General features: G+C 49.9%; 5 non-coding genes and 2 pseudogenes across 5 annotated transcripts; all 7 read right to left on the bottom strand.

Annotated features, from left to right (window-relative positions):
• Positions 1 to 210: 210 nt before the first annotated feature.
• LOC141183568 (U2 spliceosomal RNA) lies at positions 211 to 302 on the bottom strand (annotated as a pseudogene).
• A 1,115-nt stretch (positions 303 to 1,417) lies between these two features.
• Positions 1,418 to 1,608, bottom strand: LOC141183993 (U2 spliceosomal RNA). The gene has a single exon (XR_012258792.1). It is a non-coding gene; the product is annotated as a U2 spliceosomal RNA (small nuclear RNA).
• A 1,115-nt stretch (positions 1,609 to 2,723) lies between these two features.
• LOC141183990 (U2 spliceosomal RNA) lies at positions 2,724 to 2,914 on the bottom strand. Its single transcript, XR_012258790.1, has one exon. It is a non-coding gene; the product is annotated as a U2 spliceosomal RNA (small nuclear RNA).
• A 1,115-nt stretch (positions 2,915 to 4,029) lies between these two features.
• LOC141183293 (U2 spliceosomal RNA) lies at positions 4,030 to 4,224 on the bottom strand. Its single transcript, XR_012258284.1, has one exon. It is a non-coding gene; the product is annotated as a U2 spliceosomal RNA (small nuclear RNA).
• Positions 4,225 to 9,752: 5,528 nt separating this feature from the next.
• LOC141183482 (U2 spliceosomal RNA) lies at positions 9,753 to 9,865 on the bottom strand (annotated as a pseudogene).
• Positions 9,866 to 10,980: 1,115 nt separating this feature from the next.
• On the bottom strand, positions 10,981 to 11,171 carry LOC141183400 (U2 spliceosomal RNA). The gene has a single exon (XR_012258366.1). It is a non-coding gene; the product is annotated as a U2 spliceosomal RNA (small nuclear RNA).
• Positions 11,172 to 12,280: 1,109 nt separating this feature from the next.
• LOC141183989 (U2 spliceosomal RNA) lies at positions 12,281 to 12,471 on the bottom strand. The gene has a single exon (XR_012258789.1). It is a non-coding gene; the product is annotated as a U2 spliceosomal RNA (small nuclear RNA).
• Between the last annotated feature and the right edge of the window lie 1,031 nt (positions 12,472 to 13,502).

The following is a 13,502-nucleotide window of genomic DNA, read 5'->3' as shown; positions in this document are numbered from 1 at the left end:
AAGTGCTAGTGCAAATGTGCCATAAACTCAAGTGGGGTTCCCAATCCCAGTGAGTTAAGGCACCCCAGGGTCACCACTCCTGGGGCACTTCACACTTCGGGCTTTCGATCTTCCCCGGCCCAATGGCGTCGATCCTGGGAGGCCATGCTTTCCACCAGATGACTATATTAGCCACCTGGCGTACTAACAAGCGCCTAAACCCCAGTGTGCATAATGTATCAATCTACTAGGGCGGCCAACATCCAAAACCGCCTTTTCGAAAGATACTACACTTGATCTTAGCCAAAAGGCCGAGAAGCGATAACCAGAATTGGTTTCAAACTACGGAGCCACCCAAGGATCCTGAAAAGTCCATTTGTGGAGATGAGCTCCTGGACTCCCGTTAAGAAGACATGTTGTCAACCTCTAGATCCCTTACATGCCTGCACTTTTCGGCTTGCTGCTGCTGCAATCCACGCGTTTTAGATCTGCATAACTCCACCTCTTTAAACACAGCACCTTCACCCCCTGCTGTTCCCACCCGCCTCAACACCGTTGGAAGGGAGGAGAACCAATTAAGGCGGGGGGTGGGGTGGAACGAGCAGCTGTCTACCCTTAGCAGGAGGGCTCCTGATTACATACCTCTCCTGCTGCTGCTGCTGCTGGCTGTCCAGCAGCAGACTGAAGGTGGCTGCTGCTGTGCACAGGTATATAAAGGCTCAGAGCCTATTATGACACGCGCAGCCAGCGTTCCATTGCCACATTCCATCTACTGCAGGCAGGATACCTGGCTGGCTGAATGTCGCTGAGAAGCTCACAGAGACCGCCATAAGCAACAGTTTAACAGAATGCCACAGACTAATCAACCAAACTTTTTGGGTTGGGTTCTCTTTTATAGTCTGCAGGCATTAAATGAAAGAAGTCAGTGTTCCAGCAGAGGGAGACAACGTTTCAGAAAAGGCATTGTAGCAAACCAAAAAAGAAATTTTAAGCGCAGCAGAGTAACCAGCGCACATACCTGTTAGCTCAGGTGAGTTTAAAAGGCTGCTGTTGATAACAAGGGCATTTGCTAAATAGATGGTGTGTGTGCAACAATATACTGAAAGGTCAATTATATTGTGCAGCTTATCTCACCACCTGTAGTTATTTAGGTGAAAGCTCCAAAATGCTTGCCTAATATGTCTGTTTATCCAAAAGGAAGTAAAAAGGGAGAGCTAGAAAGATAGCATTGCATCACATTACATGGCAATGCAATGCACAGTTGCTGAAGTTGAACCAAAATGAGCTTGTAATCTGGCTTCTGCAACTTTGAACATGAAAAATCCAATGAGGAGAAGAAAAGCAAAGCCAAAGAGTCCATCCCAAAATCCGACAAACAAGCAAAATGAACAAAAAACATTGAATTCAATTCTTTCTGATTTTAGAAACTGCATTAAAGAAGGGGTGCACCGGTCCTGGAGATACTGCAATACCAGGTCAATGCGTGGAGTGGACAGAGCAAGCTCTTTTTCCATCTCCCTGTTCTAAAAATCCATTTAATATATGGTCCCCAGATAGGGGACGTATCAGATATTAAACTGATAAGAACAGATACTACACTTGATCTTAGCCAAAAGGCCGAGAAGCGATAACCAGAATTGGTTTCAAACTACGGAGCCACCCAAGGATCCTGAAAAGTCCATTTGTGGAGATGAGCTCCTGGACTCCCGTTAAGAAGACATGTTGTCAACCTCTAGATCCCTTACATGCCTGCACTTTTCGGCTTGCTGCTGCTGCAATCCACGCGTTTTAGATCTGCATAACTCCACCTCTTTAAACACAGCACCTTCACCCCCTGCTGTTCCCACCCGCCTCAACACCGTTGGAAGGGAGGAGAACCAATTAAGGCGGGGGGTGGGGTGGAACGAGCAGCTGTCTACCCTTAGCAGGAGGGCTCCTGATTACATACCTCTCCTGCTGCTGCTGCTGCTGGCTGTCCAGCAGCAGACTGAAGGTGGCTGCTGCTGTGCACAGGTATATAAAGGCTCAGAGCCTATTATGACACGCGCAGCCAGCGTTCCATTGCCACATTCCATCTACTGCAGGCAGGATACCTGGCTGGCTGAATGTCGCTGAGAAGCTCACAGAGACCGCCATAAGCAACAGTTTAACAGAATGCCACAGACTAATCAACCAAACTTTTTGGGTTGGGTTCTCTTTTATAGTCTGCAGGCATTAAATGAAAGAAGTCAGTGTTCCAGCAGAGGGAGACAACGTTTCAGAAAAGGCATTGTAGCAAACCAAAAAAGAAATTTTAAGCGCAGCAGAGTAACCAGCGCACATACCTGTTAGCTCAGGTGAGTTTAAAAGGCTGCTGTTGATAACAAGGGCATTTGCTAAATAGATGGTGTGTGTGCAACAATATACTGAAAGGTCAATTATATTGTGCAGCTTATCTCACCACCTGTAGTTATTTAGGTGAAAGCTCCAAAATGCTTGCCTAATATGTCTGTTTATCCAAAAGGAAGTAAAAAGGGAGAGCTAGAAAGATAGCATTGCATCACATTACATGGCAATGCAATGCACAGTTGCTGAAGTTGAACCAAAATGAGCTTGTAATCTGGCTTCTGCAACTTTGAACATGAAAAATCCAATGAGGAGAAGAAAAGCAAAGCCAAAGAGTCCATCCCAAAATCCGACAAACAAGCAAAATGAACAAAAAACATTGAATTCAATTCTTTCTGATTTTAGAAACTGCATTAAAGAAGGGGTGCACCGGTCCTGGAGATACTGCAATACCAGGTCAATGCGTGGAGTGGACAGAGCAAGCTCTTTTTCCATCTCCCTGTTCTAAAAATCCATTTAATATATGGTCCCCAGATAGGGGACGTATCAGATATTAAACTGATAAGAACAGATACTACACTTGATCTTAGCCAAAAGGCCGAGAAGCGATAACCAGAATTGGTTTCAAACTACGGAGCCACCCAAGGATCCTGAAAAGTCCATTTGTGGAGATGAGCTCCTGGACTCCCGTTAAGAAGACATGTTGTCAACCTCTAGATCCCTTACATGCCTGCACTTTTCGGCTTGCTGCTGCTGCAATCCACGCGTTTTAGATCTGCATAACTCCACCTCTTTAAACACAGCACCTTCACCCCCTGCTGTTCCCACCCGCCTCAACACCGTTGGAAGGGAGGAGAACCAATTAAGGCGGGGGGTGGGGTGGAACGAGCAGCTGTCTACCCTTAGCAGGAGGGCTCCTGATTACATACCTCTCCTGCTGCTGCTGCTGCTGGCTGTCCAGCAGCAGACTGAAGGTGGCTGCTGCTGTGCACAGGTATATAAAGGCTCAGAGCCTATTATGACACACGCAGCCAGCGTTCCATTGCCACATTCCATCTACTGCAGGCAGGATACCTGGCTGGCTGAATGTCGCTGAGAAGCTCACAGAGACCGCCATAAGCAACAGTTTAACAGAATGCCACAGACTAATCAACCAAACTTTTTGGGTTGGGTTCTCTTTTATAGTCTGCAGGCATTAAATGAAAGAAGTCAGTGTTCCAGCAGAGGGAGACAACGTTTCAGAAAAGGCATTGTAGCAAACCAAAAAAGAAATTTTAAGCGCAGCAGAGTAACCAGCGCACATACCTGTTAGCTCAGGTGAGTTTAAAAGGCTGCTGTTGATAACAAGGGCATTTGCTAAATAGATGGTGTGTGTGCAACAATATACTGAAAGGTCAATTATATTGTGCAGCTTATCTCACCACCTGTAGTTATTTAGGTGAAAGCTCCAAAATGCTTGCCTAATATGTCTGTTTATCCAAAAGGAAGTAAAAAGGGAGAGCTAGAAAGATAGCATTGCATCACATTACATGGCAATGCAATGCACAGTTGCTGAAGTTGAACCAAAATGAGCTTGTAATCTGGCTTCTGCAACTTTGAACATGAAAAATCCAATGAGGAGAAGAAAAGCAAAGCCAAAGAGTCCATCCCAAAATCCGACAAACAAGCAAAATGAACAAAAAACATTGAATTCAATTCTTTCTGATTTTAGAAACTGCATTAAAGAAGGGGTGCACCGGTCCTGGAGATACTGCAATACCAGGTCAATGCGTGGAGTGGACAGAGCAAGCTCTTTTTCCATCTCCCTGTTCTAAAAATCCATTTAATATATGGTCCCCAGATAGGGGACGTATCAGATATTAAACTGATAAGAACAGATTTTTTTTGATTGAATATATCTTTTATTAGCACAAAAAATAAGTTAACAGACAGTGTACAGTGCCGCAGCCCAGTACACACAGAATTCTACATCATATTTACATAGCATGAGGATACGACGCACTAACTAGACACATCACACCCCTATGCTACACAAAACACTCAATCTGAAAGAAAAAGCATATCAATCAATACAGTACGACGAACCGTGATAAGGGATAGGGATTGGGAAAAAGGGGATGGGGAGGGGAAAATCACAGGCCCGAAGCTTTATTGAAAGACAAGACACATAAGGGGAGAGGGGGAGGAGGGGTTTAGTCCTCATCCTCGTCCTCCGGACCGTCCATGATGGAATAGTCTCTGAGCAGGCTGTGGATCAGCCTGCGGCAGTCCTGGATGGACATCCTCTCCCTCCTCAAGATGAGCCGGTTCCTGGCGACCCAAAGGGCATCCTTGAAGCAGTTCATAAGGCGCCAAGCCTCCTGGATGGCTCCGACGGTATGAACCCCAGGGAAGAGTCCATAAAGCACAGAATGGTGCGATAGGCTCGCCCTGGGGACAGAGTTCCTCAGGTCGTCCTCAAGTGCAGTCAATAGGCGCTGTGCAAATCCGCAGTCCCAAAAAGTGTGCAAAGATGTTTCCTCCACGAAGGGGCACCTTGGGCAGTACCGGGTCTTGCACAGGTTCCGGGCATGCATGAATGACCGGACGGGCAGTCCGCCCTGAATCGCCATCCACGACAAGTCCTTGTGCCCGTTGGTCAGCCTGTCAGACGACACATTTGTCCACACAGTCTCCAGCGTGTCCTGGTGAAGTCCTGTGATGTTCTCCACGTCATCCTTGGCTCTGATTAGCTTGTGGATAGTTTTGGGCTTCCACAAGTCGGGCTTGAGTCCCTCCAGTTGATGCTCCCCCACAAATCGAACGACGTCTCCGTAGAACCATGGCGTCGTCCAGTTGTAGGGGAAGGAGCTGTCCCACTTGTCCCAGCCGAGTCGCCTCCAAAGAGGAAGCAGGAAGAAGCGAGACATGGACCTGCCCGCGGAGCCATTCTTGACTTGCAAAGTCCGGCGGACACAATCACACACAAAAGAGGATCGCAGGAGGGTGGGAATATCTGGAACGCCCTTCCCACCCTTGCGAGGCTCCTTGTACATGACGGCCCGCCTGACTCTGTCCATCTTGGATCCCCAGACAAAGTGAAACACTGTCCTGGTAATGGCCCTGCACACAGTGACGTGTGGGGGCCAGGCCTGCGCCGTGTACTGCAAGACGGGCAGGACCTCATTACGCAGGACGAGTGCCTTACCCTCACAAGTGAGGTGTCTGAGGCTCCAGAGTCCGATCCGTTGCTTCACCTTGGCCAAACGTTCTTGCCAGGACTTGAGGGCCGCTCCTTCCTTCCCGAACCAGACTCCCAGCACCTTGAGGAAATCCGGTTGAATGTTGAAGGGGAAGGGGGCGGAGGAGGCCGGCTGCCAATCCCCGAAGAGCATGGCTTCCGACTTCCTGCAGTTGACTTTGGCCCCTGAAGCCCGGCCGAACCTCTCACACGTCTGGACGAGGGCGTCGACTGAACCACGATCAGCGCAGAAGACGGTGACGTCGTCCATGTAGAGCGAGCACTTGACCTCGTGTCGTCCCGGACCCGGTGCGGTGATCCCTCTGATCTCTCCATTCTGCCGGATAGCCTCTGCGAAGAGTTCTATAACACAAACAAAAAGAAGAGGTGATAGAGGGCAGCCTTGTCTGACCCCAGAGAGGACAGGGAAGGGGTCAGTCTTCCAGCCGTTCACCAACACCGAGCTGTGGATATCAAAATACATCAGACGGACATGCGAACAAAACATGTTACCCAAACCTAACCGGTGCAGAGCTCGGCCCATGAACTCGTGGGAAACCCGGTCGAAGGCCTTCTCCTGATCCAAGGAGACCAGGGCCGCGTGTGCGCGGCGGACCTTGATGTACTCGACCGTGTCCCGCACGAGAGCGAGGCTGTCTGCGATGCGACGTCCAGGGATGCCGCAGGTCTGGTCCGGGTGGATGATCCGTCCGATCACCGTCTTAAGTCGTGTCGCCATCGTCTTGGCCAGGATCTTGTAGTCCACGTTGAGCAGAGTGATGGGACGCCAATTCCTCAGGTCGCACCTCTCTCCCTTCCGCTTGTACAGGATCGTGACCATTCCTTCCCTCAAAGATGGAGGCATTCTACCCTCCACCACCATCTCCTCGTACAGGTCCAACAGGTCCGGACAGATGAGGTCTCCCAGCGCTACATAGAGCTCCGCTGGAAGACCATCACTGCCCGGGGTCCTGCCGGTCCTAAAGGATTTAGCGGCAGAGAGCAATTCGCCCACCATCAGAGGTTTGTCCAAGGCTGCCGTGCCTGCAGGATCAAGATGGTTAGTGATACCTGACAGGAACTTATCAGCAGCGTCGGGGTCGGTAGTCTTGTGGGAGTAGAGTTCGCTGTAGAAGTCGCTGACGACCCTCATCACGTCCTCCTTCCCACGTCGCATGTTTCCGCTCTCGTCTCGCAGCTCGTTCAGGGGCGTGTGACCGGCATGAAGTTTCCTGAAAAAGAATGAGTTACATTTCTCACCCTTCTCCAGATTCTCCACTTTGGAACGGAAGACGATTCGCTTGGACTCCTCCTCAAAGTGCCTTTTCAGGCTCTTCTTGGTCTCCTCCAGCTCCTCCCTCACGTCCCAGCCGCAGTGAAGAAGGTCCTGCAGCGACCGCAGCTCGCGCTGCAGCCCTCTGAAGTCCCTCCTCTTCTCACACGCCTGTTGTCGACCCTTGGCCTGAAAGAAACAGCGAAACTCAAGTTTAACATATTCCCACCAATCAGAGACTGTTTGGAAGCTACCCTTGTAGGACTGCCACATTGCGTAGGCTGCTCTCAGCTCCTCCACGACTTCATCCTGAGCCAGCAGAGCACAATTCAGCTTCCAGGAGCCGGGCCCGGACGGAAAACCGTCGCCGAGGACACCTTGTAAGTGAATGGCTCTGTGGTCGGAGAAGAAGCAGGAGACCATCGAGTGCCTACTCTGCCTGACTGCCCGAGAGGTGAACACAAAGTCAATCCTGGAGCGGAGTGAGCCATCGGGTCGGCTCCACGAATAGTTCGTGGAGCCTCTCCCCATGGAGCCCACCACGTCCTGAAGAGAGGCCTCGGTTACCATCTCGATGAGCAGCTTGGACGTGATGTCCAACTTGGCAGATGTGCCAGAACTACGACCATCCTCCTCGATGGGGCAGTTGAAATCCCCGGCCATCACTAAGGTCCTGGTGGTGGCAAGCTGAAGCCGCAGGGTCTGGAAAAGCTCCAAACGCTCATTCTTCAGTGGGGACGCATACACGTTGATGAACCTGACAGGTTCTCCCGCCCAGTTGCCATCTACAACAAGAGCCCTGCCGCAGATGAGCTCCTGGACGGACTCAAGCGTGAATGCGCCCCCCCTGATCAGAATTGCGACCCCCGCAGACTTGCAGTCACCCCCACCGGACCAGTAGGATGGACCGTGGGACCACTCCCTGGCCAGATGTTTGAAGGACCTAGAGGAGGGAAGGGAACATTCCTGCAACATATAAACATCACACAACTGGGAAGTAAGGAAGGCATAAATAGTCTGACGTCTGAACTTGTCCTTGATGCTCCTGACATTAATGGAAAATAAGTTAATATTAGCCATCATATAGGGAAAAAAGAAAAAGTTAGCGCAGGCAATACACCTTAGTTACCACTCCGGTCGGGTGGTCCCTCGTCGGTGTTGACTGCTGGTGACGGGATCACCAGCAGGCCCTCTTCCTCCATCTGGTCAAGCAGCGCGGCCTCGATCTCGGCGACCACCAGTTCCTCCTCTTCTGGCTCGGCCACCAGGGTCTCAACCATGTGCTCCATCTCTTCTGGCTCAGGGAGGGTATCCTCCTTTTCGCCTACGAAATCCAGAATCTTCTTTTTGGAGGATTCAGTAGCAGGGCTGTCCTCCACCTTCCTCTTTCCCCGGGTTGGAACTGGGGAGACAAGAAGAGGAAAATCCTCCTCGGAATAGATAGCGGCGGGTGGAGGAAAGGTTAATTCCACCGCTACCATGGTCTGGGGAGGGAGAGTGGCTGCCGGGGCAGGGGAAAGGACACCTGCTGAGGAGTAGGGGAAGGAGGAAGAGGAAGTGGAATCCTCAGCAGGGGTGGCCGGGGTGGGGGGGGATTGGACGGGGGTGGCAGGGGGAGGGATCGAGAGAGGGGTGACAGAACTCTTACCCTCCTTTGACTTTTTCTTCTGCTTCGGAGCTGCTGGGACCGTCGCTGGGGCTTTGGCCACCGACTCCTTGACCGCATTGGCCTTGGTCGTCTCGGCCTTGGCCGCTGGGGCCTTGGTCGTCGCGTCCTTGACCTTCACAGGCCTGGTCGTCGGGGCCTTGTCCTCCGTAGCTGGGGTCGTCGCAACCACCGATGCCCAGGATCTCTCACGCTTGGGGCAATCCTTGTACAGATGAGCCGCCAGCCCACACAGGTTGCAGGACGTCTTCTTCGGGCAGTCCTTCGAGCTGTGTCCCGTCACTCGACAAATCCTGCAGGCATCCTCCTTGCAGTCCTTCATCTCGTGGCCGTTCTTGCCGCATCTCCTGCAGTTCCGCGGCATGTCCGGGTAATAGATGAGGCCGTAGGAGTTGCCCAGGGAGAATGTCGGGGGCAGGTGCCGAAGTCCGTCTGAGTACGCCAGGTCCCTGTGAAGTCTAACGGTCACCGACCACTTACCTGTCCAGAAGCCGAGTCCATTCAGGATGTGAGAGGGTTCCTTCACAACCAAACAGAAGCGTCTCAGGAAGGTACAGATGTCTTGGCCTGGGGTGTGCGGGTTGCGCATGGAGACCGTGATCCTCCTTTCGTCCCTCTGGATAGGGCAGCTACCTGTAAAGGCAGAGAAAGAATTATCCGGTCCTTTTGCGCTTACCATTTCCCAGAACCTCCTGCAGGTGTTCACAGTGGCGAAGGTGACGAAGAAGATCCCCGTCAAGAAGGTCTGGATGCTGAGGGTGTCCGACCTGGAGAAGCCTCGATCCAGCAGCATCTTCTGGCAGAACACGTCCGAGGACATGTCCGGCACCCTCCCATCCACTTCCTTCAGCTTCAGGGCCACCGTCTGCCGCATCCATGGCTCCAGGGCTGGAGCTTCGTGGCGGGGCTTCTGGGGTCCCTTCTGCTGGCCAGTCGTGGAGGCAGAGTCCTTGGGGTCAGAATCGGCTCCTGGCTGGGCCCTCCTGGCTGTCCCCTGCTCCAGGCTCTTCTTTTCGGCCTTCCTCGCAGCGCTTGCCATGGCTTTCCTCCTGCAGTTACTTCTTGGAGCTGGATCTGGAACTCTTCCCGGAATGGGTGGAGCTATGCAGATTCTTCTCCCGTCGTGTTCTGGACAAATTCCCCGAAAGGTCTTTGTCTCGATGATTTTCTTCCTCGAAGATTCCACAGGACAGCCCGATTCTTCTCCGAGTCTTCGTCTTCTTCTGGATTCTTTAGAGCTTCTTCCTCCCACCGATATCCGCCTTCCTTCTCCGATGTCAGCTGGGCTCCGAAGCTCTTCTCCTTCCGAGTTCGATCGCTCTCGTCAAGTGTAGATCGTAGCCCTTTTTACTGATAAGAACAGATACTACACTTGATCTTAGCCAAAAGGCCGAGAAGCGATAACCAGAATTGGTTTCAAACTACGGAGCCACCCAAGGATCCTGAAAAGTCCATTTGTGGAGATGAGCTCCTGGACTCCCGTTAAGAAGACATGTTGTCAACCTCTAGATCCCTTACATGCCTGCACTTTTCGGCTTGCTGCTGCTGCAATCCACGCGTTTTAGATCTGCATAACTCCACCTCTTTAAACACAGCACCTTCACCCCCTGCTGTTCCCACCCGCCTCAACACCGTTGGAAGGGAGGAGAACCAATTAAGGCGGGGGGTGGGGTGGAACGAGCAGCTGTCTACCCTTAGCAGGAGGGCTCCTGATTACATACCTCTCCTGCTGCTGCTGCTGCTGGCTGTCCAGCAGCAGACTGAAGGTGGCTGCTGCTGTGCACAGGTATATAAGGGCTCAGAGCCTATTATGACACGCGCAGCCAGCGTTCCATTGCCACATTCCATCTACTGCAGGCAGGATACCTGGCTGGCTGAATGTCGCTGAGAAGCTCACAGAGACCGCCATAAGCAACAGTTTAACAGAATGCCACAGACTAATCAACCAAACTTTTTGGGTTGGGTTCTCTTTTATAGTCTGCAGGCATTAAATGAAAGAAGTCAGTGTTCCAGCAGAGGGAGACAACGTTTCAGAAAAGGCATTGTAGCAAACCAAAAAAGAAATTTTAAGCGCAGCAGAGTAACCAGCGCACATACCTGTTAGCTCAGGTGAGTTTAAAAGGCTGCTGTTGATAACAAGGGCATTTGCTAAATAGATGGTGTGTGTGCAACAATATACTGAAAGGTCAATTATATTGTGCAGCTTATCTCACCACCTGTAGTTATTTAGGTGAAAGCTCCAAAATGCTTGCCTAATATGTCTGTTTATCCAAAAGGAAGTAAAAAGGGAGAGCTAGAAAGATAGCATTGCATCACATTACATGGCAATGCAATGCACAGTTGCTGAAGTTGAACCAAAATGAGCTTGTAATCTGGCTTCTGCAACTTTGAACATGAAAAATCCAATGAGGAGAAGAAAAGCAAAGCCAAAGAGTCCATCCCAAAATCCGACAAACAAGCAAAATGAACAAAAAACATTGAATTCAATTCTTTCTGATTTTAGAAACTGCATTAAAGAAGGGGTGCACCGGTCCTGGAGATACTGCAATTCCAGGTCAATGCGTGGAGTGGACAGAGCAAGCTCTTTTTCCATCTCCCTGTTCTAAAAATCCATTTAATATATGGTCCCCAGATAGGGGACATATCAGATATTAAACTGATAAGAACAGATACTACACTTGATCTTAGCCAAAAGGCCGAGAAGCGATAACCAGAATTGGTTTCAAACTACGGAGCCACCCAAGGATCCTGAAAAGTCCATTTGTGGAGATGAGCTCCTGGACTCCCGTTAAGAAGACATGTTGTCAACCTCTAGATCCCTTACATGCCTGCACTTTTCGGCTTGCTGCTGCTGCAATCCACGCGTTTTAGATCTGCATAACTCCACCTCTTTAAACACAGCACCTTCACCCCCTGCTGTTCCCACCCGCCTCAACACCGTTGGAAGGGAGGAGAACCAATTAAGGCGGGGGGTGGGGTGGAACGAGCAGCTGTCTACCCTTAGCAGGAGGGCTCCTGATTACATACCTCTCCTGCTGCTGCTGGCTGTCCAGCAGCAGACTGAAGGTGGCTGCTGCTGTGCACAGGTATATAAAGGCTCAGAGCCTATTATGACACGCGCAGCCAGCGTTCCATTGCCACATTCCATCTACTGCAGGCAGGATACCTGGCTGGCTGAATGTCGCTGAGAAGCTCACAGAGACCGCCATAAGCAACAGTTTAACAGAATGCCACAGACTAACCAACCAAACTTTTTGGGTTGGGTTCTCTTTTATAGTCTGCAGGCATTAAATGAAAGAAGTCAGTGTTCCAGCAGAGGGAGACAACGTTTCAGAAAAGGCATTGTAGCAAACCAAAAAAGAAATTTTAAGCGCAGCAGAGTAACCAGCGCACATACCTGTTAGCTCAGGTGAGTTTAAAAGGCTGCTGTTGATAACAAGGGCATTTGCTAAATAGATGGTGTGTGTGCAACAATATACTGAAAGGTCAATTATATTGTGCAGCTTATCTCACCACCTGTAGTTATTTAGGTGAAAGCTCCAAAATGCTTTCCTAATATGTCTGTTTATCCAAAAGGAAGTAAAAAGGGAGAGCTAGAAAGATAGCATTGCATCACATTACATGGCAATGCAATGCACAGTTGCTGAAGTTGAACCAAAATGAGCTTGTAATCTGGCTTCTGCAACTTTGAACATGAAAAATCCAATGAGGAGAAGAAAAGCAAAGCCAAAGAGTCCATCCCAAAATCCGACAAACAAGCAAAATGAACAAAAAACATTGAATTCAATTCTTTCTGATTTTAGAAACTGCATTAAAGAAGGGGTGCACCGGTCCTGGAGATACTGCAATACCAGGTCAATGCGTGGAGTGGACAGAGCAAGCTCTTTTTCCATCTCCCTGTTCTAAAAATCCATTTAATATATGGTCCCCAGATAGGGGACGTATCAGATATTAAACTGATAAGAACAGATACTACACTTGATCTTAGCCAAAAGGCCGAGAAGCGATAACCAGAATTGGTTTCAAACTACGGAGCCACCCAAGGATCCTGAAAAGTCCATTTGTGGAGATGAGCTCCTGGACTCCCGTTAAGAAGACATGTTGTCAACCTCTAGATCCCTTACATGCCTGCACTTTTCGGCTTGCTGCTGCTGCAATCCACGCGTTTTAGATCTGCATAACTCCACCTCTTTAAACACAGCACCTTCACCCCCTGCTGTTCCCACCCGCCTCAACACCGTTGGAAGGGAGGAGAACCAATTAAGGCGGGGGGTGGGGTGGAACGAGCAGCTGTCTACCCTTAGCAGGAGGGCTCCTGATTACATACCTCTCCTGCTGCTGCTGCTGCTGGCTGTCCAGCAGCAGACTGAAGGTGGCTGCTGCTGTGCACAGGTATATAAAGGCTCAGAGCCTATTATGACACGCGCAGCCAGCGTTCCATTGCCACATTCCATCTACTGCAGGCAGGATACCTGGCTGGCTGAATGTCGCTGAGAAGCTCACAGAGACCGCCATAAGCAACAGTTTAACAGAATGCCACAGACTAATCAACCAAACTTTTTGGGTTGGGTTCTCTTTTATAGTCTGCAGGCATTAAATGAAAGAAGTCAGTGTTCCAGCAGAGGGAGACAACGTTTCAGAAAAGGCATTGTAGCAAACCAAAAAAGAAATTTTAAGCGCAGCAGAGTAACCAGCGCACATACCTGTTAGCTCAGGTGAGTTTAAAAGGCTGCTGTTGATAACAAGGGCATTTGCTAAATAGATGGTGTGTGTGCAACAATATACTGAAAGGTCAATTATATTGTGCAGCTTATCTCACCACCTGTAGTTATTTAGGTGAAAGCTCCAAAATGCTTGCCTAATATGTCTGTTTATCCAAAAGGAAGTAAAAAGGGAGAGCTAGAAAGATAGCATTGCATCACATTACATGGCAATGCAATGCACAGTTGCTGAAGTTGAACCAAAATGAGCTTGTAATCTGGCTTCTGCAACTTTGAACATGAAAAATCCAATGAGGAGAAGAAAAGCAAAGCCAAAGA

This window comes from Phyllobates terribilis, unplaced genomic scaffold (assembly GCF_046119375.1).
Source record: "Phyllobates terribilis strain yellow unplaced genomic scaffold, ASM4611937v1 Scaffold_38__1_contigs__length_12584779, whole genome shotgun sequence".
In the NCBI taxonomy this organism is placed as follows: domain Eukaryota; kingdom Metazoa; phylum Chordata; class Amphibia; order Anura; family Dendrobatidae; genus Phyllobates; species Phyllobates terribilis.
The sequence above is the reverse complement of the archived record's forward strand: the minus strand, read 5'-3'. Positions and strand labels throughout refer to the sequence as shown.